Source organism: Scyliorhinus canicula, chromosome 26 (assembly GCF_902713615.1).
Source record: "Scyliorhinus canicula chromosome 26, sScyCan1.1, whole genome shotgun sequence".
Classification (NCBI taxonomy): Eukaryota; Metazoa; Chordata; class Chondrichthyes; order Carcharhiniformes; family Scyliorhinidae; genus Scyliorhinus; species Scyliorhinus canicula.
The window spans coordinates 5523859-5551121 of NC_052171.1; positions in this window are offsets into that span (position 1 = coordinate 5523859).

Below are 27263 nucleotides of genomic sequence, written 5' to 3' on the forward strand. Positions count from 1 at the left end.
TTGCCGCGGAGTGCAGTGGAGGCCGGGACGCTAAATGGCTTCAAGGCAGAGATAGATAAATTCTTGATGTCGCGAGGAATTAAGGGCTACGGGGAGAACGCTGGTAGGTAGAGTTGAAATGCCCATCAGCCATGATTGAATGGCGGAGTGGACTCGATGGGCCGAATGGCCTTACTTCCACTCCTATGTCTTATGGTCTTATGGTTTGAGGCCCAGCAATTTCTCAAAGCACCTCTTTCTCTCAGGAACCCTCTGCCACATCTGTCAGATATGCAACACTACCCAGTAAGCCACCTGTGACCACATACTGCGGGATATTTTCACCTTGCAGACTTTACCAAATAGAGGCGTCTCACATTATGGAGGATGCTTTGTGACAGTCCAGCCATTACTTTGAGTCAGGTTTGCAAGGAAGCTGCAGCAGCTGAGCCTGCCACAAAGGAACAGGAGGCAGCGGAGGATAGAGAAACGGTCGCCCAACAGGCTGAGGAGGTTCCGCATGAGGCCTATTGTGTACAGACAGGTCGATGGGACGGGGGGGGCGAGCACAGCTAGCCCCCAGGCCACTCCTGCCTCCTGGCGTTGCCAGTCCTGGAGGCCTGCTGCCGTCGCGACCAGTGTCAGCATTATGGCGGCCATGGAGCCCAGGAAGTAGACCACCTCCCTCTGGGGCTGTGCCACATCAGGCTTTGACTGTGCCACCACCTTCTGGGTCTGTTCCACATCAGCCAAAGTTTGTGCCATCTCCCTCTGGGACTGATCCAACTCGCTGTGTCTACGCCACATCGGCCAGCGGCCTGGGCAATGCCACAGACGGTCTCAGCCATGGCCTGCTGTGACGGTTCATGCTCAGGAGCACTGCTGCAATATCCAGGCTGGTCTGGCACATGGCTGCCTGTGAGAGGGCAACCCTGGCCTGGGCCTCGGACAGCGCCTGCACAGATTGCCCCAGGCCTTGGGCATGCTGATCCAATCAAAATATTTGCCCCCAAGGCCTCCAACGTGGATGCCACCCATACGGTGTTGGCATGGGTGGCACGCATGGCCGGTACCACCTCCTGCTCCTGCATGCGGTTGGATTCCTCCAGCTGCTCCTGATCACCGACAACCCCTCATGTAGTCCGTGGCTCTGTGACTGTATCTCCACGATCGATGGGACTGTTTCTCCAGAAGCTCAAAACATGTCTGCTGGTCCCTCGGATTGGCCCGCCCTCGGGTCATCCATTCCCTCGGGAGTTCCTAACTCCACCAGATATACCGGAGTAATTTGTGTGGTCACCTGGTAGTGTCCCAGGAGCCTCTTCACTAAAGTGTTGAACCGGGGTGAGTGTCTCTGAGATAGTGGAGGGTGTTGCAGATGGCTGTGATGGGAAATCTGTGTTATCCCCAGACTCGAGCTCCAGGCTGTTCTGGGTCTTGGGTTCATGGCTCCCATCTGTGTCGGTGACCTGCTCGCTGGTCGGCACCCGGGGCTCCGGGTCTGGATGTGGCTGGGGGGGGACACCAGAAGGGCCGCCACAGAAGCAGCAGCTCCTGCAAGACACAAGACAAGAGGCTTGATTAGTCCACGGGTCGGGAGGGGTGGAGGGGTGATGTGAGGGTGGTGTGAAGTACGGGTGGTATGTGTGGTGTGGGGATAAGGGTGGTCTGAGGGTGGGGGTGGGAAGGCGGGGGTGACATGACACAAGTGTCACAGGGTCGCCCGCCTCTCTTCCATGGCATCCAGCAGGGTCTCGAGCTCAGTGTCTCTCCTTGCTGCCACCTTGTTGTCTGGGACCGTATGTGTGGAGTGTAGTGCGTATATGCGGCTGTGGCTTGTCAGATCGCGAATCTGGCAAATCTGGCATCGTTTCTCATTGGAATCGATTCTGTTCCACTTGCCTCCGGTGCTAGACCCTGCACTGAAATGGAATCGGTGGAGAATTCTGCCGCATATATCCTCCCTCCCTCTCTTTTTATAAACCCCTGATGGATAAGCATGCTTGTGCTTACCAGCTGAATTTCAGTGTCACTTGCCAAATTCCTCCTTGGGTGGGCGCCAGTGGTTTTCTGGACCACGCCCTCAAGTCTTCAAGGAGGATGCAGAGAAAGCCATTGCTGCATAGAGGCAGGAAGCCAAACATGTAGTGTTGAACACATTCCCAGTTCGAGCATGAGTTCTCTCAGATTCACTGACTCTAAAAATGAATGCAGCAGCCGTTCAATCAGTTCCACATGTGGGGAAAAATGGATGAGAATCACACAGAGTGGTTTGAGTTTGGAATCTGAAACAGTCGTCACTTTGAAAATGAGAGGCAGATGCCCCGTTCCCGTGCCAGCAGCGCCCATTTGAATTAGCTGGCCCGTTTGTAAACATGTGGACATTTGCAAATCTGGACACACCGCAATGTGCATCAATAGCAAGTTGCTTGGCTGTGCTCACAGGAATATAGATTTCAGAACCATAAATAATATAATTAACACCTCATGAATTTGCACATCTTGCAGACATTGAGGATACAGAAAGGGGCAGACCGCAGGAAAGCTGTAGATTTAACTTTAGCCGAGGTGGGGGTGGGGAAGGGGAGTGGGGGGAGGGCGGTCGGATGTAGTTGTGAAATTACTGATGTAGTGATGTGGGGATATTCTGATTTGGCCTGGATTTTAGGCCTGACAAAATTGGACCTTGTAAATTAAGAATTGGGCACTTAAATCAAACCGCAGTCCACCTCAAGCAGAATGATGGGAATTTGCACTTGGCCAAGTTCAAATACATTACAGGCAGCACAGTGGCTGTAATAAGTCCACAGAGGAAGAAGTCCCTTCAATAGAATCCATGTATTAACAAAACCAACAGCAGTATGACCATGTGGATTCAGGTTGTTATCCATCCTGGGAGTGCAAAGGATCTGACACTCCCTGATATATACAGAGAAAGGGGTTCCCTGATTGGCCCACTAATCAGGGAACTCGTATTCTAATTGGCCAGTCTCAAAGGCCTGGCCTAAGTCATTACGCCAGCATAGTACTTAGCAGAGGACCTGGGTTTGATCCTGGCTCTGGGTCACTGTCCATGTGGAGTTCGCACATTCTCCCCATGTCTGCGTGGGTCTCACCCCCACAACCCAAAAAGATGTGCAGGACAGGTGGAGTGGCCACGCTAAATTGCCCCATAATTGGGAAAAATTAAATTAAGGGGCAATTTAGCATGGCCAATCCACCTAACCTGCACATCTTTGGGTCGTGGGGGTGAGGCCCACGCAGTCATGGGGAGAATGTGCAAACTCCACATGAACAGTGACCCAGGACCGGGATTCGAACCGGGGTCCTCAGCGCCGTAGTCCCAGTGCTAACCACTGTGCCACCCCGCTAAATTTTTAAAAAAAGTTCAAATACACTGTAACTCAGACAAACTTCCAGGACATGCCTTCCCGTACCAGCGACCCCCCCCCCCCTCCCGAACAGGCGCCGGAATGTGGCGGCTAGGGGCTTTTCACAGTAACTTCATTTGAAGTGATTATTATTACAGATGCTGCCAGACCTGCTGAGATTTTTCAGCATTTTCTCTTTTGGTTTCAGTTTCCAGCAACTGCAGTAATTTGCATTTATTTTGGACAAGTCTGGACCCGACCTATTCATCACCCAGCAAGAGACAATTGGCTCTATTTATGTTTTTTTTAATAAACATTATATTGAGGTTATTATTTTTGGCATTGTAACAGCAGCAATATAGACAATGTACATAAAAATATAAACATAGTGCAAATACCGTCTCCCTTCCCACAGGTCCCACCATTACTTAACCCCTTACTCTATGCTAACCCACCCCCCTTCCCTCCCCTTCTGCTGACGGTCAGTTCTCCACGAAGAAGTCAATGAATGGTTGCCACCTCCAGGCGAACCCTCACAGTGACCGTCTCATGGCGAATTTAATTTTCTCCAGGAAGAGAAAGCCAGCCATGTCCGATAGCCAGGTCTCCGACTTCGGGGGCTTTGAGTCCCTCCATGCTAGTAATATACCTCCGGGCTACCAGGGAAGTAAAGGCCGGAACGTCTGCCTCTTTCTCCTCCTGGATTCCCGGATCCTGCGACACCCCAAAAATCGACACCTCTGGACTCAATGCCACCCTTGTTTTTAACACCGTGGACATGACATCCACAAACCCCTGCCAAAATCCCCTAAGCTTTGGACATGTCCAAAACATGTAGACATGGTTCGTCGGTCCTCCACCCCAAGCGCATCTGTCCTCCACCCCAAAGAATCTGCTCATCCGGCCCACTGTCATCTTAGCCCGGTGAACGACCTTGAACTGAATCAGGCTGAGCCTGGCACACGGCGTGGACGCGTTGACTCTACTCAACGCGGCCGCCCAAAGGCTCTCCTCTATCTCTTCCCCCAGCTCCTCCTCCCACTTTTGCTTCAGCTCCTCGGTTTGCATATCCTCTGATCCCATAAGTTCCTTATATATGTCTGAAACGCTCCCCTCCCCTCTCCTATCTATCCTCTAGAAACCACCACATCCTGAATCCACCTTAGCGGCAGGATGGGAAGGTTGGTACCTGTCTACGCAGAAAGGCCAGTACCTGCAGATATTGAAATTCGTTTCCCCCGTCAATGCAAACTTCTCCTCCAGCGCCCTCGTATTCGGAAATCTCCCCTCTATAAACAAGTCCCCCATCCTCTCGATCTCCGCTCCCCGCCATATTCGGAAACCCCCCCCGTCCATCCTCCGCGGGGCAAACTGATGATTATTGCAGATTGGGGACCAGACCAAAACTCCCACTGCTCCCACATGTCTCCTCCATTGCCTGCAGACTCTCAAGGCCGCCACCACCATGGGGCTGGTGGAGTACCGCGCCGGTGGGAACGGCAGAAGCGCAGTTCCCAGCGCCCCCAGACTTGTGCCCTTGCAAGAAGCCTCCCCCACCCCCAGCCACTTCCTAACCATGGCTATATTAGCCGCCCAGTAATAATTCCTAAAGTTCGGCAGCGCCAGCCCTCCCTCACCCCGACTCCGCTCCAGCATTACCCTCCTCACTCACGGGGACTTGCCCCCCCATACGAAGCCCGCTATAACTTTTTGACCCGCTTAATAAAGGACCGCAGGATGAAGATGGGGAGACATTGAAAAACAAATAGGAATCTTGGGAGGATTGTCATTTTCACCGTTTGAGCTCTGCCCGCAAGGGACAACGGGAGCGCATCCCATCTCCGGAAATCCTCCTTCATCTGATCCACCAACCGGGCCAAGTTTAATTTATGTAGCCAGTCCCAATCCTGCGCCACTTGGATACCTAGGTGCCTGAAACTGTCCCCCGACCACTCTAAACGGCAGTTCCCCCAGTCGCCTCTCCTGACCCCTCGCCTGGACCGGAAACATCTCGCTCTTCCCCATATTAAGTTTATACCCCGAAAACTGGCCGAATTCCCCTAAAATTCCCATCATTTCTTCCATCCCCTCAATTGGATCTGAAACATACAGAAGCAGGTTGTCCGCATACAGCGAGTCTCTGTGCTCCACCCCCTCCTGACTTGCCCCTTCCAGTCCCTTGAGGCCCTCAGATCAGTTGCCAGCCGCTCTATAGCCAGCGCAACCAGCAGTGGGAAGAGGGAGCATCCCTGTCTCGTCCCCTGGTGCAGTCTAAAATAGTCTGAAGTCGTCCTGTTGGTCCATATACTTGCCACAGGAGCCTGGTACAGCAACCTGACCCAGTCAATAAAGCCCCTCCCAAATCCGAACCGCTCCAGAACCTCCCATAAATAATCCCACTCAACCCGGTCAAAAGCTTTCTCCGCTTCCTTCGCGACCACGACCTCCACCTCCCTACTCTCCGGGGGCATCATGATCACGTTTAACAGCCTTCTTTCATTGGCCACCAGCTGCCTTAACGAACCCCGTCTGATCCTCCTCAATGACGTTCGGCACACAATCCTCAATCATGGAGGACAAAATATTGGCCAGCAGGGACGGACATGGCAGAGACAGACCAACTGGTAAAACAGGGAAATCGGCCTGTAAGACCCACATAGCTCCGGGTTCTTGTCCTGTTTCAGGATAAGCGAAATCGTGGCCTGTGACATTGTCTGGGGCAGAACTCCCCTTTCCCTTGCCTCATTAAACACTTCATCAGTACTGGTGCCAATATCCCGGAGACATTTTTATAGAACTCCACTGGGTACCTGTCCGGTCCCTGGGCCTTACCCGACTGCATGGCCTGCAAGCTCTTCACTATCTCTTCCAACCTGATCGGGGCCCCTAGTCCTGCTACCAGCTCCCCGTCCATCTTCGGGAAAGTCATCCCCTCCGGCCCCGCAGGAGGTTCCGACCTGTACAACCTGCTGTAGAAACGCCTTACTCACCGAGTCCCCAACTAAATTCCCATCCCCGTCAATAACTTTCCCTATTTCTCTAGCTGCCTCCCTCTTTCTGAGCTGCTGTGCAAGCATCCTGCCGGCCTTCTCACCATGTTTGTAGATCGTCCCCCTCGCCTTTCTGAGCTGTTCCACGGCCCATCCTGTGGTTAACAAGCCAAACTCTGCCTGTAGCTTCCGCCGTTCCCTTAAAAGCCCTGCCTCTGGGGTCTCCGCGTAACTCCTGTTGACTTGTAGAATCTCTTTTACCAGTTGGTCAGTCTCTGCCATGTCCGTCCTGTCCCTGTGAGCCCGGATCGAGATAGCTCTCCTCTCACCACTGCCTTCAGTGCTTCCCAGACCACCGCTGCTGAGACCTCCCCCGTATCATTTACCTGCAGGTAATTCAGCCCCCCCCCGTATCATTTACCTGCAGGTAATTCAGCCCCCCCCCGTATCATTTACCTGCAGGTAATTCAGCATGCATTTCCTTAGCCTCTCGCTCACCGCTTCGTCCGCCAATAGCCCTACATCTAACCTCCGTTGCGGGCGCTGATTACTATCTGTACTAACCTACAGGTCAACCCAGTGTGGAGCATGGTCCAAGATCGTAATCCTCGAATATCCCTTGTCCACAACCCCTTAGAGTTCTTAAACAAACTCAAAAACAGAAGAGAAAAAGAGGAGAAAAAACAAATTTAAAAGAGAAAGGGGCCCAATATAGGCCAACAAGTTGCCTCAAAGTTCGAGTGTTCTCAGCCCTCCCACCAGTCCTTTTCTTTTTGCAAAATCCAGCGCATCATTGGGCGACTCAAAATAATGATGCTGGTCCTTATATGTGACCCAGAGGCGAGCCAGATACAGCAGTCCAAACTTCACCTGTTTCTTGAAGAAGATTGACTTAACTTGGTTGAAGCCTGCCCTTTTCCTAGCCACCTCCACACTCAGTTCCTGGTATACCCGCAGGATACTGTTGTCCCACTTACAGCTCCACATTCGCTTGGCCCACTGAAGAATACATTCCTTGTCCAGGAACCTGTGGAATCTCACTTTCATCACCCTCGGAGGGTCCCCTGCTTACAGCCTCCTCGCAAGCGCTCTGTACGTCCTGTCCACCTCCAAGGGTCGGGAGAATGTCCCCTCCCCCAGCAGCTTTTCAAACATACCCGCTATGTATGCCCCAGCATCCGCTCCCTCAGCCCCCTCCGGGAGCCCGATAATTCTTCAGTTCTGCCGGCGGGACCTATTCTCCAGGTCCTCCACCTTCTCCAGGAGCCTTTTCTGCTGGTTCTGCAGCATCCCCACCTCCAGCTCCACCACTTTGATGCTCCTCCTGCTCAGCCAGCGCCTTCTCAACCTTCTGGATCGCCCGATCTTGGGCGTCCAATCTGTGCTCCAGCTGATCAATCGACTCTTTAATCGGGTCTAGACAGTCCCGTTTCTGCTTGGCAAAGCCGTCCTGGATGACCTGCATCAACTGCTCGGTTAATGGCTGCGCCGACACCCCAGGGGTCCGGTCCTTGGCCATGCTGTCTCCTCCTGCAGCTTCAGCACAGATCTTGCCTATCTTTCTATTTCTGCCTTTTCGTGAACTTCTGGTTCTTTTCTCCATACACCGATACGTGGAAACGGTGCCCAATTGTCTCAGCCTTCAAATTCACCGTTTAAAACCGGGAAAAAGTCTGGGGGAAAGGTCCGAAAGTCCGGCCAGAGCGTGAGCCACCAAATGTGCGACTTACTCCTTCATAGCTGCCACCAGAAGTCCCCGCTCTATTCATATGGTTGAGTAACTCGATCATCCATCAAGCGATAATCAGTTCTCGCCGTGGATCGATTGTTTTGAGTAAAGAAGTTTACATACAAACTGTGCAACACCTTGGCCATTGATTCACCACTATCCCTGCTGGAAACACAGGGGTGAGAGGGGAATGAGCCGGAGGGAGTCACCTTCTGGTTAACTGATGAGTACACCAGAACATAACTGTGGAGGAAAAGACCACCTCTGCTCCCCATTCACAAAGGGCTGAACATCATGACGAAATACTTCTTCCCCATCTCTACGGCCCATGTCATCTCCCAGCAGAGATGAAAAATTTACAACTAATTTGGAAAAGAATACTTTGAAAACTTGTTTTGATTTTGATTTGATTTGATTTGATTGGATTTTGTTTTTTATTGTCACGTGTGCCGAGGTACAGTGAAAAGTATTTTTCTGCAAGCAGCTCAACAGATCATTAGGTACATGAAATGCAAAGGAAATAAAAGAAAATACATAATAGGGCAACACAGGGTACACAATGTAACTACATAACACCGGCATCGGGTGAAGCATACAGGGTGTTGATGAAGTCAGTCCATAAGAGAATCGTTTAGGAGTCTGGTGACAGTGGGGAAGAAGCTCTTTTTGAGTCTGTTCGTGCATGTTCTCAGATATCTGTATCTCCTGCCCGATGGAAGAAGTTGGAAGAGTGAGTAAGCCGGGTGGGAGGGGTCTTTGGTAATGCTGCCTGCTTTCCCCAGGCAGTGGGAGGTGTAGATGGAGTCAATGGATGGGAGGCAGGTTTGAGTGATAGACAGGACTGTGTTCACGACTTTCTGAAGTTTCTTGCGGTCCTGGGCCGAGCAGTTGCCATACCAGGCTGTGATGCAGCCAAATAGGATGCTTTCTACGGTGCATCTGTAAAAGTTGATAATAGTTAATGTGGACATGCCGAATTTTTTGCGTTTCCTGAGGAAGTATAGACCATGTTGTGTTTTCTTTGTGGGAGCGTCGACGTGGGTGGACCAGGACAGATTTTTGGAGATGTGTAACGCTTGGAATTTGAAACTGCTAACCATCTCCACCTCGGCCCCATTGATGCTGACAGGGGTGTGTACAGTACTTTGCTTCCTGAAGTCAATAATTTGATTTATTGTCACATGTACCGAAGTACAGTGAAAAGTATTTTTCTGCAGCCAAGGGAACGTACACAGTACGTACATAGTAGACAAAAAGAATAACCAACAGAGAACATTGACAAATGGTGCATCGACAAACAGTGATTGGTTACGGTGCAGAACAATGGGCCAAACAAAGCAAATACCTGAGCAAGAGCAGCATAAGGCGTCGTGAATAGTGTTCTTATTGTCCAGCCCCCTCAGACTATTGAGCCAGAAAATCATATGGACCAAGGTGATTCACCTCAAGAAGGTGCAGTGCTCCGTAAGCTAGTGATTTGAAACAAACCTGTTGCACTTTAACCTGGTGTTTTTAAAACTTATTACTGTGCTCACCTCAGTCCAACGCCGGCATCTCCACATCATTTAGGTCATGGCTGATCAGTTTCTGAAGGCTACCTACCTGCCTGGATTCTGTAACCCTTAACACCTTCTACCTTCTGGAAGATACAATCCTTGCCTCAGTCAGAAACCAGTCCAGCTCACTTTTAAGGTTCATCAAAATCTGTCGGGGCAGATTTGGGCAGTGAATTAACTAGAGAGAGAGAGAGAGTACCGGTGAATCAACATGCATTGATCCTGTTTGCTACGGACTGTGATCTCCCTTCCAGTTGGTGGATCTGCCTCTGTTATGAAGGGGCCACTTGGTGAGCAAGCTAGTGGTTTGGGATTCAGCCACCAGGGCTGGAGTATGAATGAGAGATATGGGCAAACCGGAAGATGTAAATGGCAATCCCTGCTTCCAGGCATGCCCTAAAGCATTGGCATTCAGGTGGATGACTTTTCATCATTCCCTTCAGGGCAGAAGTTCCACTGGGTTGCTGGGGCTGTTCTCGGTGCAACACGCACCAGATTGGTGTAAAGTGGATATGACATAAAGGAATGAGCAAATTGGAATCTACCCCAAACCATGACACACAGACGGCAGAGATCCAATGTAAGAATCAGCAATTTGATAGTTGTGGTGCAGGCTGTTGTACATCATCAGAAATAACTGCATGACATCTGTAATCATTTACTTTCCATTAATGAGCCATGTCTATGATTAATTTTGTTTAAAACAAATGCAAGTAATTATTTTGAAACTCCCAAGTTTAATTTAAAAGGCATGTGATTAATCTGTTGTAGATCTGAGGCAAGTAATGATTCAGTGTCGGAATGACAGTGTTTTGCCTCATCTAACTCCAGGGGCGAGATGCTGAAGGACTGAAATGCAACCAGATTAGGAATCCCTCGTCACAGACAAAAACACATCCAACCTGTTCAGGAGGCTCCAGCACAGTTTCAGGAGCCAAGGTTAAAGTGGAGAGAAATTGATGAGTGAGTGAATGTGACAGCTGATGTGGTATCAAGAGCTGTCCCCTCTCCTGGACTGTGTTGAATCAACTGGTGTGGGGGTAACAATGCCACAACCCAGCGTCTCCCAAAGCAACCCCCTTCCATGGTCAGGGAAAGGAACAATCAGCCAAGGTTCCTCCTGTCATATTATACACACAAGTATACGATGGTGCGCAGACAGACACTGACTGACACACTGAATGACCAATCAACACACAGAACACAGCAGCCAATCACCAGACAGGACACGGCCACTATAAAGCCAGCGGGCACTAGTTTGCCCACTCTCTTGGAATGCAGCCTCTGAGATGACCAGAGGCCGTGAGCAGCAACACGAACATCCACCATGTGCTAGCAGGATAGTCTGGTCAGGTTAGCCTCAGGTCTCCAGTCAACTCAGCAAAGTGTCAACCGACAGTTCAAGTGTGTTTAACACTTCATAGTTCAATAAAATCGAGTTGCATTTCTACAAGTGTTGGAAGCCTGTCTCTCTCACTGCTATGGTCAACGCAGTCTTCGCAGACCCAGCTTACCCAACACCACCTCCTTCTGAGTGCTCTGGTGACACTGAACCTTTTCGTCAGGAGGAAACAGGATTGGGACAAGCCATTCCCTTGATCCCAAGTGTGTGAGAAAAAGTGGGATCTTACAGCTGGGTTAGGAGCTAAATGCCACACTTGTATGATACATACATAAGGATTTTTTTTTTCTTTTTATAAATTTAGAGTACCCAATTCATTTTTCCCAATTAAGGGGCAATTTAAGTGGCCAATCCACCTACCCTGCACATCTTTGGGTTGTGGGGGCGAAACCCACGCAGACACGGGGAGAATGTGCAAACTCCACGCGGACAGTGACCCAGAGCCAGGCTCGAACCCATGTCCTCGGCACCGTGAGGCATCAGGGCTCACCCACTGCGCCACCGTGCTACCCCATATGTACATAAGGATGAGAAAAGATAATCGTGAAACTTGGAGAAAAATATAGGAGCCGAACTAGGAGGAAAGAGTTATTATCCACACTAAAAGTGCACTTGGAATAGAAAGCCTTGGACTCATTTTATAACCAATTACACAGTGTAATGGGTGGATGTCAGATATACCTGCATTCAACCATGCTATCAGTCTCCAACTCATGACTTTCACTTCCGTAACATCACCCATCTCCGAGCTTGCTTCAGATCGTCTGCTGCTGAAGCCCTCATCCCCTCCATTCTCACGTGATGCGAGCGCCGAAATACCCGTCAGCTCTGGCGCTGTTCGTTTTTTCACCTTTTTTTATCCCGATGCACAACTTACAATCGCATTTTCCTGGAGTGATGTCTACAGAACATTTTTTGGGGAGTATTAATGACAGAATGAGATGAACGTCAAGAAAATGGTCAATAGACTTCTGGTGGTGGCTTTGTGGTGGGAAATCACAAACCCGATGTCGGAATTTGAGCAGGAATTTATGCAGTATGATAGAATAGAATAATAATAATCTTGATCAGTGTCACAAGTAGGCTCACATTAACGCTGCAATGAAGTTACTGTGAAAAGCCCGTCGCCGCCACACTCCGGTGCCTGTTCAAGTACATAGAGGGGGAATTCAGAATGTCCAATTCACCTAACAAGTACGTCTTTCGGGACTTGTGGGAGCACCCGGAGGAAACCCACACAGATACAGGGAGAACGTGCAGACTCCGCACAGTGATCCAAGCCGGGAATCGAACCCGGTCCCTGGTGCTGAGAAGCAACAGTGCTAACCACTCTGTTACCCGTGCCGCCACATCGTCTCTCGCAAGTGATGTCTGGTTGATGCACACAAGGCAGAAGTTGGGCAAGAATTCTTCATCGGATTCATGGCGGAGGTCTTTGTGGCGTCGTTGCCCATCAGTGGATGGCTGAGAAGTTGGTGAACTTCTCAAAAAGTGAATTTCAAAAGCACCGACAAGTTGAGGATCTGAAGACGACATCTGGGTGAACCTGGACAGATTGGTTCAGCAGATAGAAGCATTGAGGTCAATGATCAAGAAGGTGGAGGAGGTGCTCACCGGCCATTGCGATTGGATTGTCTCTCTGGAGGCAGAGATGGTCTTGCTGGCAGTGGAGTGGTGGGCGTTAAAGGCCAAGAATCTCTCCGGGTGGCAGGATATAAGAACTGTAGGAGGGCCTGGAAGTTACAAACACCACGGATTACATCTCGAAGATGTTTGAAATTATGGTGGAGATCTTTCCTGCACCTCCTGGGTTGCACCTGGCCCACTGATCACTGAGGTTGCCCCGATTGGGGGAACGACCATGGGCAAGTATTGTCCAGTTCCACAGATATGTGGACAAGGAGCGAGTCCTGAGATGGGCAAAGAACCACCGAGACTGTAGATGGGAAGGCCATGCCATCAGAATATACCAGGACATTGGGGCAGAACTTGCAAGAAGGTGCGTGGCGTCTTATAAGGCCAAGACAGCACTCCAAAACAGCAACGGTGTACACAGCCTGAGTTTGGGTTCCCTTCAGAGACAGAGTTTATTATTTCAATGCTCCGGAGGAAGCAAATTAATTTCAAAGTCACGGATTGGGTGGGGCGGCTGCTGTTTGTTCATTGTTACGTTCTTCTGTATCTGTATTTTTGTGTGGGATTGTTGTAATTTTTAAAAAATTCATTTACGGGATGTTGGTGTTGCCGGTTAAGCCGCATTTATTCTCCATCCCTAGTTGCCCTTCAGAAGATTGCGGTAAGTTGCCTTCTTGAACCGCTGCAGTTCCAGAGATGTAGGTACACCCACAGAGCTGTTATGGAGGGAATTCCAGAATTTAGCCCCAGCGACAGTGAAGGAACAGTGATATATTTCCAAGCCAGGATGGTGTCTTGGAGAGGAACCTCCAGGTGGTGGGGTTCCCAGGTATCTGCTGCTCTTGACCTGGTGGTGGTTGTGGGTTTGGAAGGTGCTGCCGAAGGTACCTTGGCAAGTTCTTGCTATGTATCCTGTAGATGGTACACACGGCTGCCGGTGTTCGTTGGTGGTGGAGGGAGTGAATGTTTGTGGAAGGGGGAGCAATCAAGCGGGGCTGCGTTGTCCTGGATGGTGTGGAGCTTCTTGAGTGTTGTTGGAGCTGCACTCATCCAGGAAAGTGGAAAGTATTGCATCACACTACTGATTTGTGCCTTGTAGATGGTGGACAGGCTTTGGGGAGGAGTCAGGAGGTGAGTTACTCGCCATAGGATTCCTAGCCTTTGACCTGCTCTGGTAGCCACAGTATTAACATGGCTAGACCAGTTCAGTTTCTGATCAATGGTAACCTCAGGATTCAGCGATGGTAATGCCATTAAATGTCATGGGGCGGTGGTTAGATCTTGTCTTCTTGGAGATGGCCATTGCCTGTAACTTGTGTTGCACTAATTTATCTTGCCACTTGTCAGTCCAAGTCTGGATATTGTCCAGGTCTTGTTGCATTTGGACATGGACTGCTTAATTATCTAAGGAGTCGTGAATGGTGCTGAACATTGTGCAGTCATTTAGAAACATCCCACTTCTGACCTGATGATGGAAGGGAGGTGACCAATGAAGCAGCTGAAGATGGATGGGCCTCGGACACTACCCTGAGGAACTCCTGCAGTGACGTCCTGGAGCTGAGATGATTGACCTCCAACCACCACAACCATCTTCCTTTGTGCCGGGAATGACTCCAACCAGCGGAGAGTTTTCCCCGATTCCCACTGACTCCAGGTTAGCTCGGGATCCCTGATGTCACACCCGGTAAAATGCTGCCTTGATGTCAAGGGGTGTCAAGGGGAGCACCCCACCCTACCCACCTAAGTGCACAAAGTCTGGTGTCCGAACTATACTTTCTTCCCCTACCGGTCAAACGTTCCCTTCTACAACACCAGCATCCATGAAAAAATAATAGGAAACATGAACACATTTGAAATAAAACATTATCAACCACCCCATCCCATCTCTCACAAACAAAGTCCCCATCATCCCTTCTCAGACCGGTCCAAATCCCTGCTCTCTGATGAAGGCCTCTGCCAGCTCCAGCGGATCGAACAAATGATCCTTCGAGTCCATCGTAACTCTCAGTTACATCAGGTACATCATCTCGAACTGCACTCCTTTGCTGTAGAACACTGCCTTCACCTTTTTAAAGGCCGCACACCTCTTTGCCAGCTCGATCCTAATGTCCTGGTAGGTCTGCACTGTGTGCCAGTCCCAATGTTGTGATTGTTTGCCCACTCCAGGACCTGCTCATCCCTCTGGAAACTATGAAAGCAGATGATTTCTGCCCATGATAGCTCATTTGGCCATGGCTTCTGTCAGAATGCCCGATGGGTTCTTTCCAACTCCAGGGGAATGAACACCACCGTCTCCCAAGGGGAGCACCCCACCCTACCCAACTAAGTGCACAAAGTCTGGTGTCCGAACTATACTCTCTTCCCCTACCGGTCAAACGTTCCCTTCTACAACACCAGCATCCATGAAAAAATAATAGGAAACATGAACACATTTGAAATAAAACATTATCAACCACCCCATCCCATCTCTCACAAACAAACACCGTCTTCCCCCCCTACCTCCTCCCCCCCCTCGAGCCCTCTACTCCTTCCGGCAGTCCCACCATTCTGAGGTTCAATCAGCTTGACCTGTTCTCCAAATCTTCCACTTTTGCCCTCAGGCCCTTGTTATTCTCCGTCACGAGCAGCAACTCTGGTTCCAACAAGGCAAACCGCCCCTCGCGCTATTGACAAGGCCTCCTCCATGCTCTTCCAAATCGTTTGAGGTCTTACCCAACTGCTCTCGGATCGGGTCCAAATCCTACTTGATAGTGGTTTTAAAGGATTTGTTCATCTCTTTACCTTGCCGCTCAAACTGCCTGTCCATCTGCTTTCTAAATGTTCCCAGTTCCTGCACCATCACCACAGTTAACGTGTCCACGGTAATGGACCCGGCTGCCTCCGCCATCTTCCCCTCTTCATGAAAATGAAAATCACTTATTGTCACGAGTAGGCTTCAAATGAAGTTACTGTGAAAAGCCCCTAGTCGCCACATTCCGGCACCTGTTCAGGAAGGCTGTTACGGGAATCGAACCGTGCTGCTGGCCTGCTTGGTCTGCTTTCAAAGCCAGCAATTTAGCGTTGTGCTAAACAGCCCCTGCAGATTCCTTTATCGGACTCTCAACCTGGGTCTTCTTCCCAGCGGGCTTTTCTGTTGAACCTTTCGACATAACTCCGTCGAGTAAACGCTCCCTCGATCAGCCAACTGGATCTGGACCGGAAAATCCCCCGGAAAACATGTCGTCACTGGAAGTCATCCTTTAATTATTTGTGTGGTGGAAGGTGCTCGATACAATGAATAATTTGAACCAACTGCACTGGCAATTCTCTTTTCTCTCTCTCTCTTCCTGCATGTATTTTTTGGAAGGTGATCTTGCTGCACTGTGCCAATTTGAGAGTTTGTTGCACTGATTATATAAAGGGAAAAATTTCCAATCAAACAACATATTTTTTAAATGATCTCATCTGGTATTATACATCCTTCCAGTCTTACATTGGTACGCAGTAAGGAAGAGGGAAGCATGCTCATGAGTTGATTTAATAGGGAATAATTTAAGTTGACAAATTGATTTGATCACGGTCGGCGCATGAACAGCTGGTGATTCCCTATAATGTAGTTTGTTTGGAGATTTTACAGGACCTTTTGCAGGGTTTCACACAAAAAGGTGAAAATTAATCAGAAAGAAAATCAGAAAATAGTATTCACTGTGACATCAATGTGTTGGAATAATAATAATAATCACTTACTGTCACGAGTAGGCTTCAATGAAGTTACTGTGAAAAGCCCCTAGTCGCCACATTCCGGCGGCTGTTCGGGGAGGCTGGTACGGGAAGCTGAAGCAGTTTAAGGTTCTTCCATTTCCTCTCACTTCAGATATTTGCTGTTGATGTCAGAGTTAGGATCAGCTGCCTTACACTCTCAATTTGGGAGGATATGCTTGTCGAGAACGAGTTGTTAGATTTTCAGCGTGAATAGAGAATTCTAAACATAAAGGGTCTTGCTGAGTAGCCCACTGGGAGAACCATACAGAGTAATAATTTGTCTGCTCTGAGACTGCCTCACACCGTGTTGACTGTCAATGAAGGGCATTTGGATTTAACCAACAATTGAAAATGAGCTCCACCTTCCCATCCTGCATTACTGCATCTAGCACAAAGCGTGGAACCATTGAGCAATACGTTTTATTTAATGGGTACCATATCATCAAGCTGTTTTCTTTTATATTTTTCATTCAGAGTACCCAATATTTTTTTTCCAATTAAGATACAATTTAGCGTGGCCAATCCACATACCCTGCACATCTTTGGGTTGTGGGAGTGAGACCCACGCAGATACGGGGAGAATGTGCAAACCCCTCACAGACAGTGACCCCGGGCCGGGATCGAGCCTGGGACCTCGGCGCCGTGAGGCAGCAATGTTAACCACTGTGCAGCCACAAGCTGTTTTGTTTCAAATATCAAAGTGTCTCAACTGAACATTGCAGGAGGGGCAGACTTCAAATTTTCCTCCTCCCTTTTCCTGTGTTCTCATAAAGCTAAAGATGTGTAGCTCGATCTGTGGCAGTCAACAAATTTGGCCACACACACACACACGCACAGTACATCTTTCAAGTAGTGCGCCAACAATGGAGCAAACCACAGTAATTGTTCACCCACTGCTCCAGCCAAGGTCTAAAAACCTCAGCACGTGCCTCACCCTGCTAACTCCTTCATCGCCCACTTTTCCTTACTCAGCTGAGAGCCCTCCTCCTTACTCACAGCCCTCCCTTAAATTCCTTAACCCCTACTCACCATCCCCCCGCACCGCATCACCCACCCACCCCCCCCCCCCCCCCCCCCCCCCCGCCCACGACCCGGACCCCACCGCACAACCCACTCCAAACCCCACCACCTCCCTCACTCCCACTCCAAGCCTTTCCACCCACCCCCACACCCCACTGTCTTCCCCCCAGACTGCCCCACAGCCCCCCACCCACTCCCCACACCACCCCCTCCCCCACACTCCTTCCCCAACACACCCCACCCACATCCCCCTCCCCAACACACCCTGTTGCACGTTTTACTATGGGCGTAAAACGCGTTTATTGGAGTGTATTAACACGCCTCCGAGTTCGACGTGTGCTTAACACTGCTAGGCTCTGTTCTATGTAATTATTTAGCTCTGGAGTCGCCAGTTGCCGTATAGGCAACGTCACAAGTATTCCAAGGTCAAATTCAAAGTAATAAAGACGATACACCGATTAGTCAAGTTCAAACGATCAATATTTATTATACAGTTATAATAAATACTCATGCACACACTAAGAGACTAAGCTACAACTAAACATAAGCAAACAGAATACTTATCTAACAGGAACAGGCAAGGTCAGAGAACGAGGCCTTCGTCCTGGTTTTGTCTGCAGCCTTCAGCAAGCGTTCTGGTACTTGGGAGTCTAGTGGGCTTGGATCGCGTAGCGAGCGTTGAACTTACGGTTTCGGCGGCTGGTGCTCAACGGCTGGAGTCAGGATACCAGGTGTCAGTCGGAGCCGGAGCACGGGTTTAACAGACCGGACAACACGAGGTCCCTATCTTTTATAGGGGTTCCGTTGTCCTTCCCTCTTCTCGGGCGGGCTCTACCTATTGGATCAATTTCTTATCGATACTGGATTAATTCCCCAATGCGAGGGGGTCTCCGTGATGGAGGGGGCGTTTCTTATGTCCTTTTGTTTGGAGGTTTCTGGTGCCTCGATGTCTGGGTCTTGATTGGAATGTGTCCATTCAGAACCAAATGTATCTATTGTGTGCGTGTTCAAGTCTGATGGCCTCATTAGCATGCAAAGCGTTTTGCCATTTGCACCTAACTAAGGTCTTTTCACCTGAGCCCAAACTGGTTTCTGCTGCTGCAGAATGCAAACTGCTCTTTGCAGACTGCTGTTCTGGCTGAACTGTCTGTTTCCCAGCAGCCTTCCATTTTAGTTTGGCTCAGTGTCCATTTTGCGTGGCCAGCATGGCTACATTCCCTCCTTGTGATCCTCACAATCATACTATTGTGAAGGATCACCTATGTACTTTGCCTTCCTTGTGTTCTGACCTCTTGCCAGTTCCTGTTCTACTCTGTTCTAAACTATGGGAAGAAGAGAAAAAATTTTTTAACTAACATTTCTACTTGGCCCTATGTCAAAGGGACATGCATTACTACAACTGGGAACCTCTACCTATCACTATTAACCTTAACCTTAACTTAAACATTTAATCACTCTAAAATCTTAACCATTCACACCACAACATCACACTTCCCAACTCGGCAGTCGAGTATGGAACAATATAATACATGGCTGAATTTTATTTACAGAGTGTTGTAATCAGTGAGGGGTTGAGGGGTTTGGTGGAATCCGAAGATGGGGGATTGCACTCTATAGATGGGTGAGGTGCTGGAACGAGAGGCTCTCCTCTTCCATTTCCTCAACCTGAGGGTCTGCACTAGGATGATGAGGATCGCGATCACCAACAGTGATTCGATTATGTAGGACATGGAGTACCACGTCATGAATTTAGTACACCAGGTCTGAACCTCGCTGATCAGAGCTGAGCACTGGGGGTTTGTTGTACTAACATTTACGGTGGGGGTTGTGGGGGAAACGTGTCTTGTTTCCACACATATACATATGACATTAAACAGTAATAAGTGGGCTTCCATCATTTTGCTGTTCTTCTTCTTCCTCTTCCTTCTTCCTCCGGTATTGGCAATCCTGGCTTCGACCTCTGTCTCGTCCTTTGAAACCTTTGGGATCAAGCACAGTATCTGTCAATACACAGTTTAAGACCTTTACTTGTTAGTGCATCTGTCTTTCAAAACCCAATTGACCCTTTAAAATGACTGGCTAAGTCACACCCTGTGACTCCCCTCATTTTTTTTTTTCAAAAAGCGAATTTAAAGACCAGCATACACCTAACAATCCTTCCTTCTGCGAGCCGTCTCGCAGGCTTTGCTGATTTACCATCCGAATGTTCCCGGATGTAAATAGCATGTGGGATGGTGGCCGAAGGGCTACCTAACCTAAAATGAAAACAAACTTGGAAACAAACATCCGAATGAGTTGCGTATGGGCCGCTACGGGTATGAGTTGGATGGGATCCCCGGGTAGGGCGTGCTGTGCCATACCCGAGCTTGGCTGACCAAGGGTTGGTTCTCAGACAGGGCGGGTCCTCAGTGCCGTTTGTCCACTGCCTGAGTAACCTGGAAAAAACGGGTACGAATGTGGTTACCATGACTTGCAGCCTCTATTTCGCCGAATAGAGGGGCACCTAAAAAAACCAAGGGAGCCAAGATGCTCCAACTGAGGACATCACTGAAGTTCTCAGAGATATCTGCAGATAAACTATTTGGCGTGTGGCCTTACAACTTTGGAAAGGATCTCCAATCAAACCGAAGTTCTCAAAAGTTTCGGCAGACAAGCTAACGTGTATGTGAGGTGGTCACAATCTTTTCAGCTGAAAAGAAGATGTCCATCCTCCAGCTGAACAATGTACAATCCTGAGACAAACAAACATGAAACGAAGACAAACATACGTGCAGGTTCCATCAGAAAGGACATCGTTTCCCTCAAACGATTCCTATTTTACATCATCTGGACACCTCACTTTGATTCTGCCTCTGTGAACAGGGTCACAAAGGGGTTGCCGTGTCGGGAGTCAGACACCGTGTCGTCCTGCTCTCCCGGATCCCACACCCTTGTGTGGATCAGGCATGAAACTTTGGAGTTGTGTGACCGGGGGTCACTCTCGTCATTGCGGACAAGTCTGTAGGAATTGTCCCTGTGCCATTGTGTAGCGTCGAGTGTGTTGTCGGGGTAGTCGGGGTCGGGTGGTGGTTCTGGATATTTGAGGTAGGTGACTTCCATGGGGTCACTGGAGTCGGGGTCGTAGTTGGTGCAGTGTGGGCTGTATGGCTGTGTGCTGTCGCTGTCTTCAGAGTCAGTGTCTGTCCTACTGTCTCTGCTGTGGCAGCTTGTGGGCGTGTCGGGGCGTGGTCTGTAGTGGTCTGTGGGCGGAGTCGTGGGCGAGTCCATTGATGAACTGGTCTGTGAGGGGGATGGTGGAAAAGTGTCTCTGGTGGGCGGGGTGAAGTGTTCTGCTGCATCTAGCAGGACATGGTGAGCATGGCTGGCCTGTGTTCCATATGCCTTTAACTGGTTTATATGGAACCACGCGGTCTTCCCATTAGGATACTTTATCCTGTAAACGGAGGGGCTAATTTTGTCCGAAATTGAGTAGGGACCGGAATATTTTGGAGCCAAAAAACTGCTGGGGTTATAAACAGATAACATTACCTGTTGCCCAACCTGGAATTCTGTGGTGTGGACGGTCTTATTGAAACAGGCAGTCCGTTGCTGTCGGCGTTTCCCTAGCTGGACTGCGGCTGCGAGCTGTGCAGACCTCACAGTCTCAACTAGATCTTTAACTGCCTTTTCATGTGTGAGGGCCGTCACTTCGGGGCTTGTCATGTCCAGTCCTAAAAGGAATTCTGTACCTTTCATAGGGCGTCCGGTCATGAGTGTGTGTGGTGTGTATCCTGTCGATGTGGAGACAGTGTTCCTTATGAACATAAGTGCAAATGGGAGCACTGAATCCCATGTGGAATTATTCTCTTGGACCATTTTCCTGAGGGTAGTTTTTAGGGTCCGATTCATGCGCTCCACAATCCCGCTGGACTGTGGATGATACGCAATATGGAAGTTCTGTTTGATTCCGAATATTGTCAGGACGTTCCTCATGACCCGTCCTGTAAAGTGGGATCCCTGGTCCGAATCGATACTTCGGGGTAAACCCCATCTCGTGAAGATGTGGTGGGTCAGGATCTTTGCAGCTGTCTTTGCTGTATTTGTTCGTGAGGGAAATGCCTCTACCCACTTGGTAAAGGTATCTATCACCACCAGAACGTATTTATAGCCATTCCTACAAGGGGGCAATGGACCTATAAAGTCGATCTGGAGGTTTGTCCAAGGGCCGTTAACTGGGCGAGTATGCCGAAGTTGTGCTTTCTTAGAATACCTCTCCGGGTTATTCTGAGCACAAATCAGGCAATTCTCTATGTAGTGCGTTACATCAGTCCTGAGATTAGGCCACCAACAGAGTTGCCTGAGGTGCCTCGTTGTTGCATCAATTCCCTGATGCCCGTGTCCGTCATGGAACAAGGCAATCATCTGATTCCTGTCCTGCTGTGGGACCACATAAAGTTGGTCCTTAATGATCACACCCTCATGTGTGGTCAGTGCGTGTTTAAAGTGCTCGTAAGCAGGCACAAAGTTTCCCTTGAAAACCTCCCTGAGGTCTCCGTCCTGTTTTTGTGCTGCCACGAGATCTTTAATATCAGTCTGTGAGACTTGGACTGCGCTCACAGGGGCGCTAGCTGGTGCGCTAGCTGGGGGGGTCCATAAGTGTCCTCTCCTGGAACCTGCCTTAGCCAATGCGTCGGCCTTTACATTCCCAGGGGGTGATGACCTATGGTGGCTTCGAACTTTTATAATGCCGAAGGTCCTGTCCTTCGCTTTCTCTAGGATATGCTGGAGTAAGGGGGCTGATGGAAGGGGTTTTCCGTCTGCGGAGACAAAACCTCGTGTCCTCCACAGGGGCAGAAAATCTGTTAGGCTATTGCAGACATATAAGCTGTCTGAATATATGTCTGCTGGGCTGGGGAAAGAATCGGGTTGGTCCACTATGTACGCTATGGCTGCTAGCTCTGCTGCCTGCGCGCCTAAGTGACCTGGTAACTTAAGAGCTATCTCTTCGAGAGCGCGCCCCTGCGCGTCCTCTACATAGATGCCGCATCCTGTGATACGCTCACCATTTTAAACTGTGGAGGAACCGTCTACATAAATCCTCAAGGGTCCACACGTGTCTGTGGGCTGGGGGCTTTGTTTCGGGTTCCCTATCTTCCTGGGGGGTGTTTTGGCTAAAAAGGGTCCTGTGTTATGCAGGGGAGCTACAATTTCACAGTCATGGGGCTGTCCGGGGTATTGGAGGTTGTCGGCTAAGTATGTGTGTGTGCGTGTCCGTTTCACTGTAATGTCCCGTCCTTGTAAAAGTAGGGTCCACCTAGCTGCCCTAATCTGGCTAACTGAACCGTCCTTCAGTCGACCGTCTAGTAGTAGCTGTGTGGGTGTATGTTCGGTTAGAATGGTGATGGGGTTGAGTCCGGTTATATATGAAAAATACTGTACTGCCCAGAAGACAGCAAGGAGGTGCCTCTCACAGGCTGAAAATCCTTGTTCTACCGGGTCTAACAGTCGGGAGGCATAAGCCACTGGTCTTAGCTGCTCGTGCCGTTCCTGAAGCAACACGGCCGAGAGGGTCAGATCGGTGCTCGCTACCTCTATTGCGTACGGTGAAAGTTGGTCGGGGACTAGCAGCGCGGGTGCTGCACTAAGGGCTCGTTTCAACTCTTCCACAGCGCCTGTATGCTGCGGAAGCCATTCCCAGGGGGCTCCTTTCTTAAGGAGGTCTGAAAGTGGGGCGGCTTTTGTCGCGAATCCGTCTATGTGGTTCCGACAATAGCCAACCAGTCCTAAAAACGACCGGAGGGCTGATACATTCTGGGGAAGGGGCAATTTGACAATCGAATCAATTCTTTTGAATTCGATCTCGCGTTTGCCGTGCGTGATGACTGATCCCAAATACATCACTTTACTTTCCAATATTTGGGCCTTTTTCGGGTTAACTTTACAGCCAATTTCAGTTAAGAGTTCCAGGAGTTCGGCCAGAAGCGAAATGTGCTCTGCCTTTGTGTCTGTCTGCAGTAGTAGGTCGTCTACATACTGTACCAGACATTCGGGTCGGGAAAATTTTTCTAATCCACTTGCCAGCTGTCGGTGGAAAATGGAGGGTGAATTGTGGAATCCTTGTGGGAGGCATGTCCACGTGTACTGCTGTGTTTTAAAAGTGAATGCGAATTTGTATTGGCACGCTTTTGCCAATGGTATTGACCAGAATCCATTACTGATGTCCAATACCGTGAAGTACTTGGCGTTGAGACCCTGCTTGAGCATGGTCTCGGGACTAGTAGCTACCGTTGGGGCTACTGCGGGGGTTACTTTGTTGAGTTCCCGATAATCGATGGTCAGACGCCATGATCCATCGGGCTTCCTCACTGGCCAAATAGGGGCATTGTTGGTGGAGGCTACCGTTCTCAGTACACCTTGGTCCAACAAGCTGCCTATAACCTTTTCTATTTCCACCTCTGCCTCGAGGGGAAATCTATACTGCTTTTGCGGTCGGGGGTCCTGTCCGGTAACATGAACTTGTCCAGTCATTCTGCCACAGTCATGACGGTGACTTGCAAATGCTGTCCTGTGTTTATTTAGTAGGGCCTTAATTTGTCGGTCGGTGTGGAGTGTAGTCAGGTCGAATGAGTACTCTCCCACTGCGCTAATCCGATTAGCGTAGTCTCCTACTGTGAGGGTGGCTGGGGCTCTGTCTGATCTAGCCATTCGCCAGACACACTGGTTCACTGGGTCGAACGACAAGCTATGAGCGTTCATAAAATCTATCCCCAGGATGTGTTCTGCTGTCCGGGGAAGATTTACTAAAACTACGGGGTGCCTTGTGCTAATGTTCCCTAGCTGGATCGCTACGGGTGCTGTGATATGTCCCTGCTGCGAGTGTCCGGTGAACCCGCTAAGTGTGATGGTGGAGGTGGTCGGCCACGTGTCTGCGTGTGCCGTGGTTGTGGAGTTAATGGTGGTGCGGGATCCTCCTGTGTCCCACAGTAACTCTATGGGCTTCCCTTTGACTTTTGCCGTGACTACGGGCCTCCCTGATGAGTCCCATAGTGTGTCACAGACCCAAGTGGGGGAGCCCGAACACCGTCAGTTCGTCTCGTCCACATTGGTGGGTCCTGACTGTACTGCTACATTGTGGATGGGTTTTGCCTTGTTGCGGTTCAGAGTGCCTGTCTGCTGGCCTCTCTGAGATCGCTGGGGTGCTTGGCATTCTTTTGCCCAATGCCCTAACTGTCCACAGTTATAGCACTCCTGTCCTTTCTGTTGAGGGCTGCTCTTGCCTTCATTTACCCATGCGGGCTTCTGGTGCTCTCTGACTGCTTGGATATCTGCAGCAGCCTGAGCCTCTTCTGGGGATCTAACCTTTGCTTTTGCCTGAAGCGATTGCTCCCAAGCGCGGGACAATCTTTTGAGGACCCATTTTTCGTTATGGGCCTCTTCTGAGGGGTCGTAATTATTGCAAGCGCTCTGTCCTGCTTCTGTTGCGTGTGAGATAATTGTGCGCGTCCACTTAACCATGTTTTCGCGGGTTAAATGCGCTCTATCTAGCTGTCCGAAAACTGCGCTGAAATGAATCCACAGCCTTCCTGCGAATGCTGTGGGGTGTTCGGATCTCTTCTGCCTGCACTTATTCAATCCTTCTACGGGGTCACCTCTATTGTACCCGATGGCATCTAAAATGGCAGTGTGCATCTCCTCTAGGCTGCCTCCTGCCACGTTCTGTGGGTCGGGGAGGGCTGCCACTACACTCTGGTCTAAGCTCAGCACGGTGAGCTTAACCTGCTCTCTCTCATCCAGGCCGTACATGGTAGCCTGCTGTTTTACTTTAGCAAAGAACTGGTGGGGGTCTGCGGTGGGGAGGAACGGAGTGATCTTTTCACAAGCGTCCCTTAGCTGGGTTACTGTTAACGGGGTGGTGTAAGTTATGTCTGGGGCGCCTTCTGATTCGGCTTTCCTCTGTGTGGTTACGGGATTCATGGGTGCGGTTATGATCTGAGCTGTGGGGGGTTGGGGTGCCTGTCGTTTCTGCTGAGCTGCTGGCGCACATGTTCCCTGAACATAACGCTGCGCTGTCTCGCTTAATTCCTGCCAATCTGGGGCGTTTTCTCCATCTAACTGTGCTCCAAAGGTGCTTTGGAAGCCATTCTGCACCGAAAGCAGAGATTGCAATTCCGCAATCTGTTTCCTGCATTTCGCGTGGTCAACTGTGCTTTGTCTTTGTTCGGTCGTTGCAGCGTGGAGTGCTCTCAAAGCTGCTTTGAGATCGGAACATTGCCTCTGCAATGCCTCCACCTGCTTTTCCGATTCCTGTCTTATCAGAACGGCACGTTGCACGTCCTGATAGGCTTTCTCATACTGGGTCTGGGAACTGTTCAGATGAGCTAGACAAGACTGGTGAGCCCTCTTGGCATCATCCACCTCTCTATCCTTCTCTGCCAACTTCCCTTTTAATTCCAGGTTTTCTTTCTCGATGTCCCTGACATCGACCTTACTCATTCGGTTCCTTTCCTCTAAATCTGCCCGGAGCGTCCTGATGACCTCCTCTGCGCCTCGCAACTGTGCCAAGCAGGACACAATCGCCATCGGCTTGCGTGCTTTACCTAAACTCTTTTTGTGTATTTGAGAGAGGTTCTCCCACCAAGTATGACCTATACTTCCGGGACCTGTCTCCTCATTTGCACAAAACTCTTTCCAAAGGGGCCATCCCTTTCCCTGCAGATATTTGCGGAGTTCCAGCTCCCACGTGGGACACTGGCCTACTCTGCTACTGCTGCTGGTCGCTGCGACCACAAACTTTGCTGGATCCATCAGACGTTCCATTGCCTGCATGGCCATTTCCTCTGACTCTCTTTTTATAATTTGGAACAGGGGGTTGCTGGGGTGGTGTTTCGTGAAAAGGGTACGGCTTACGCTATTTTCCGATCACAAAACTACCGAAAGTTTGTCGCAACAAAAAGCTTTCAGTTTTACCTTACAGCCCTGTTAGTACGCATGCACTAAAACACACTTCCGAATTACGCTTATTATTTTGAACACCTTGAATACTTGTGATCTCTTTCTTTCTCTGCAATTTGGAGTTCTAATTCAAATTTCAGGGTCCTGGACACTGTGGTGTTTCCACTTACAACAGGGTCCCGGCGGATGTCGCCACTAAATGTTGCACGTTTTACTATGGGCGTAAAACGCGTTTATTGGAGTGTATTAACACGCCTCCGAGTTCGACGTGTGCTTAACACTGCTAGGCTCTGTTCTATGTAATTATTTAGCTCTGGAGTCGCCAGTTGCCGTATAGGCAACGTCACAAGTATTCCAAGGTCAAATTCAAAGTAATAAAGACGATACACCGATTAGTCAAGTTCAAACGATCAATATTTATTATACAGTTATAATAAATACTCATGCACACACTAAGAGACTAAGCTACAACTAAACATAAGCAAACAGAATACTTATCTAACAGGAACAGGCAAGGTCAGAGAACGAGGCCTTCGTCCTGGTTTTGTCTGCAGCCTTCAGCAAGCGTTCTGGTACTTGGGAGTCTAGTGGGCTTGGATCGCGTAGCGAGCGTTGAACTTACGGTTTCGGCGGCTGGTGCTCAACGGCTGGAGTCAGGATACCAGGTGTCAGTCGGAGCCGGAGCACGGGTTTAACAGACCGGACAACACGAGGTCCCTATCTTTTATAGGGGTTCCGTTGTCCTTCCCTCTTCTCGGGCGGGCTCTACCTATTGGATCAATTTCTTATCGATACTGGATTAATTCCCCAATGCGAGGGGGTCTCCGTGATGGAGGGGGCGTTTCTTATGTCCTTTTGTTTGGAGGTTTCTGGTGCCTCGATGTCTGGGTCTTGATTGGAATGTGTCCA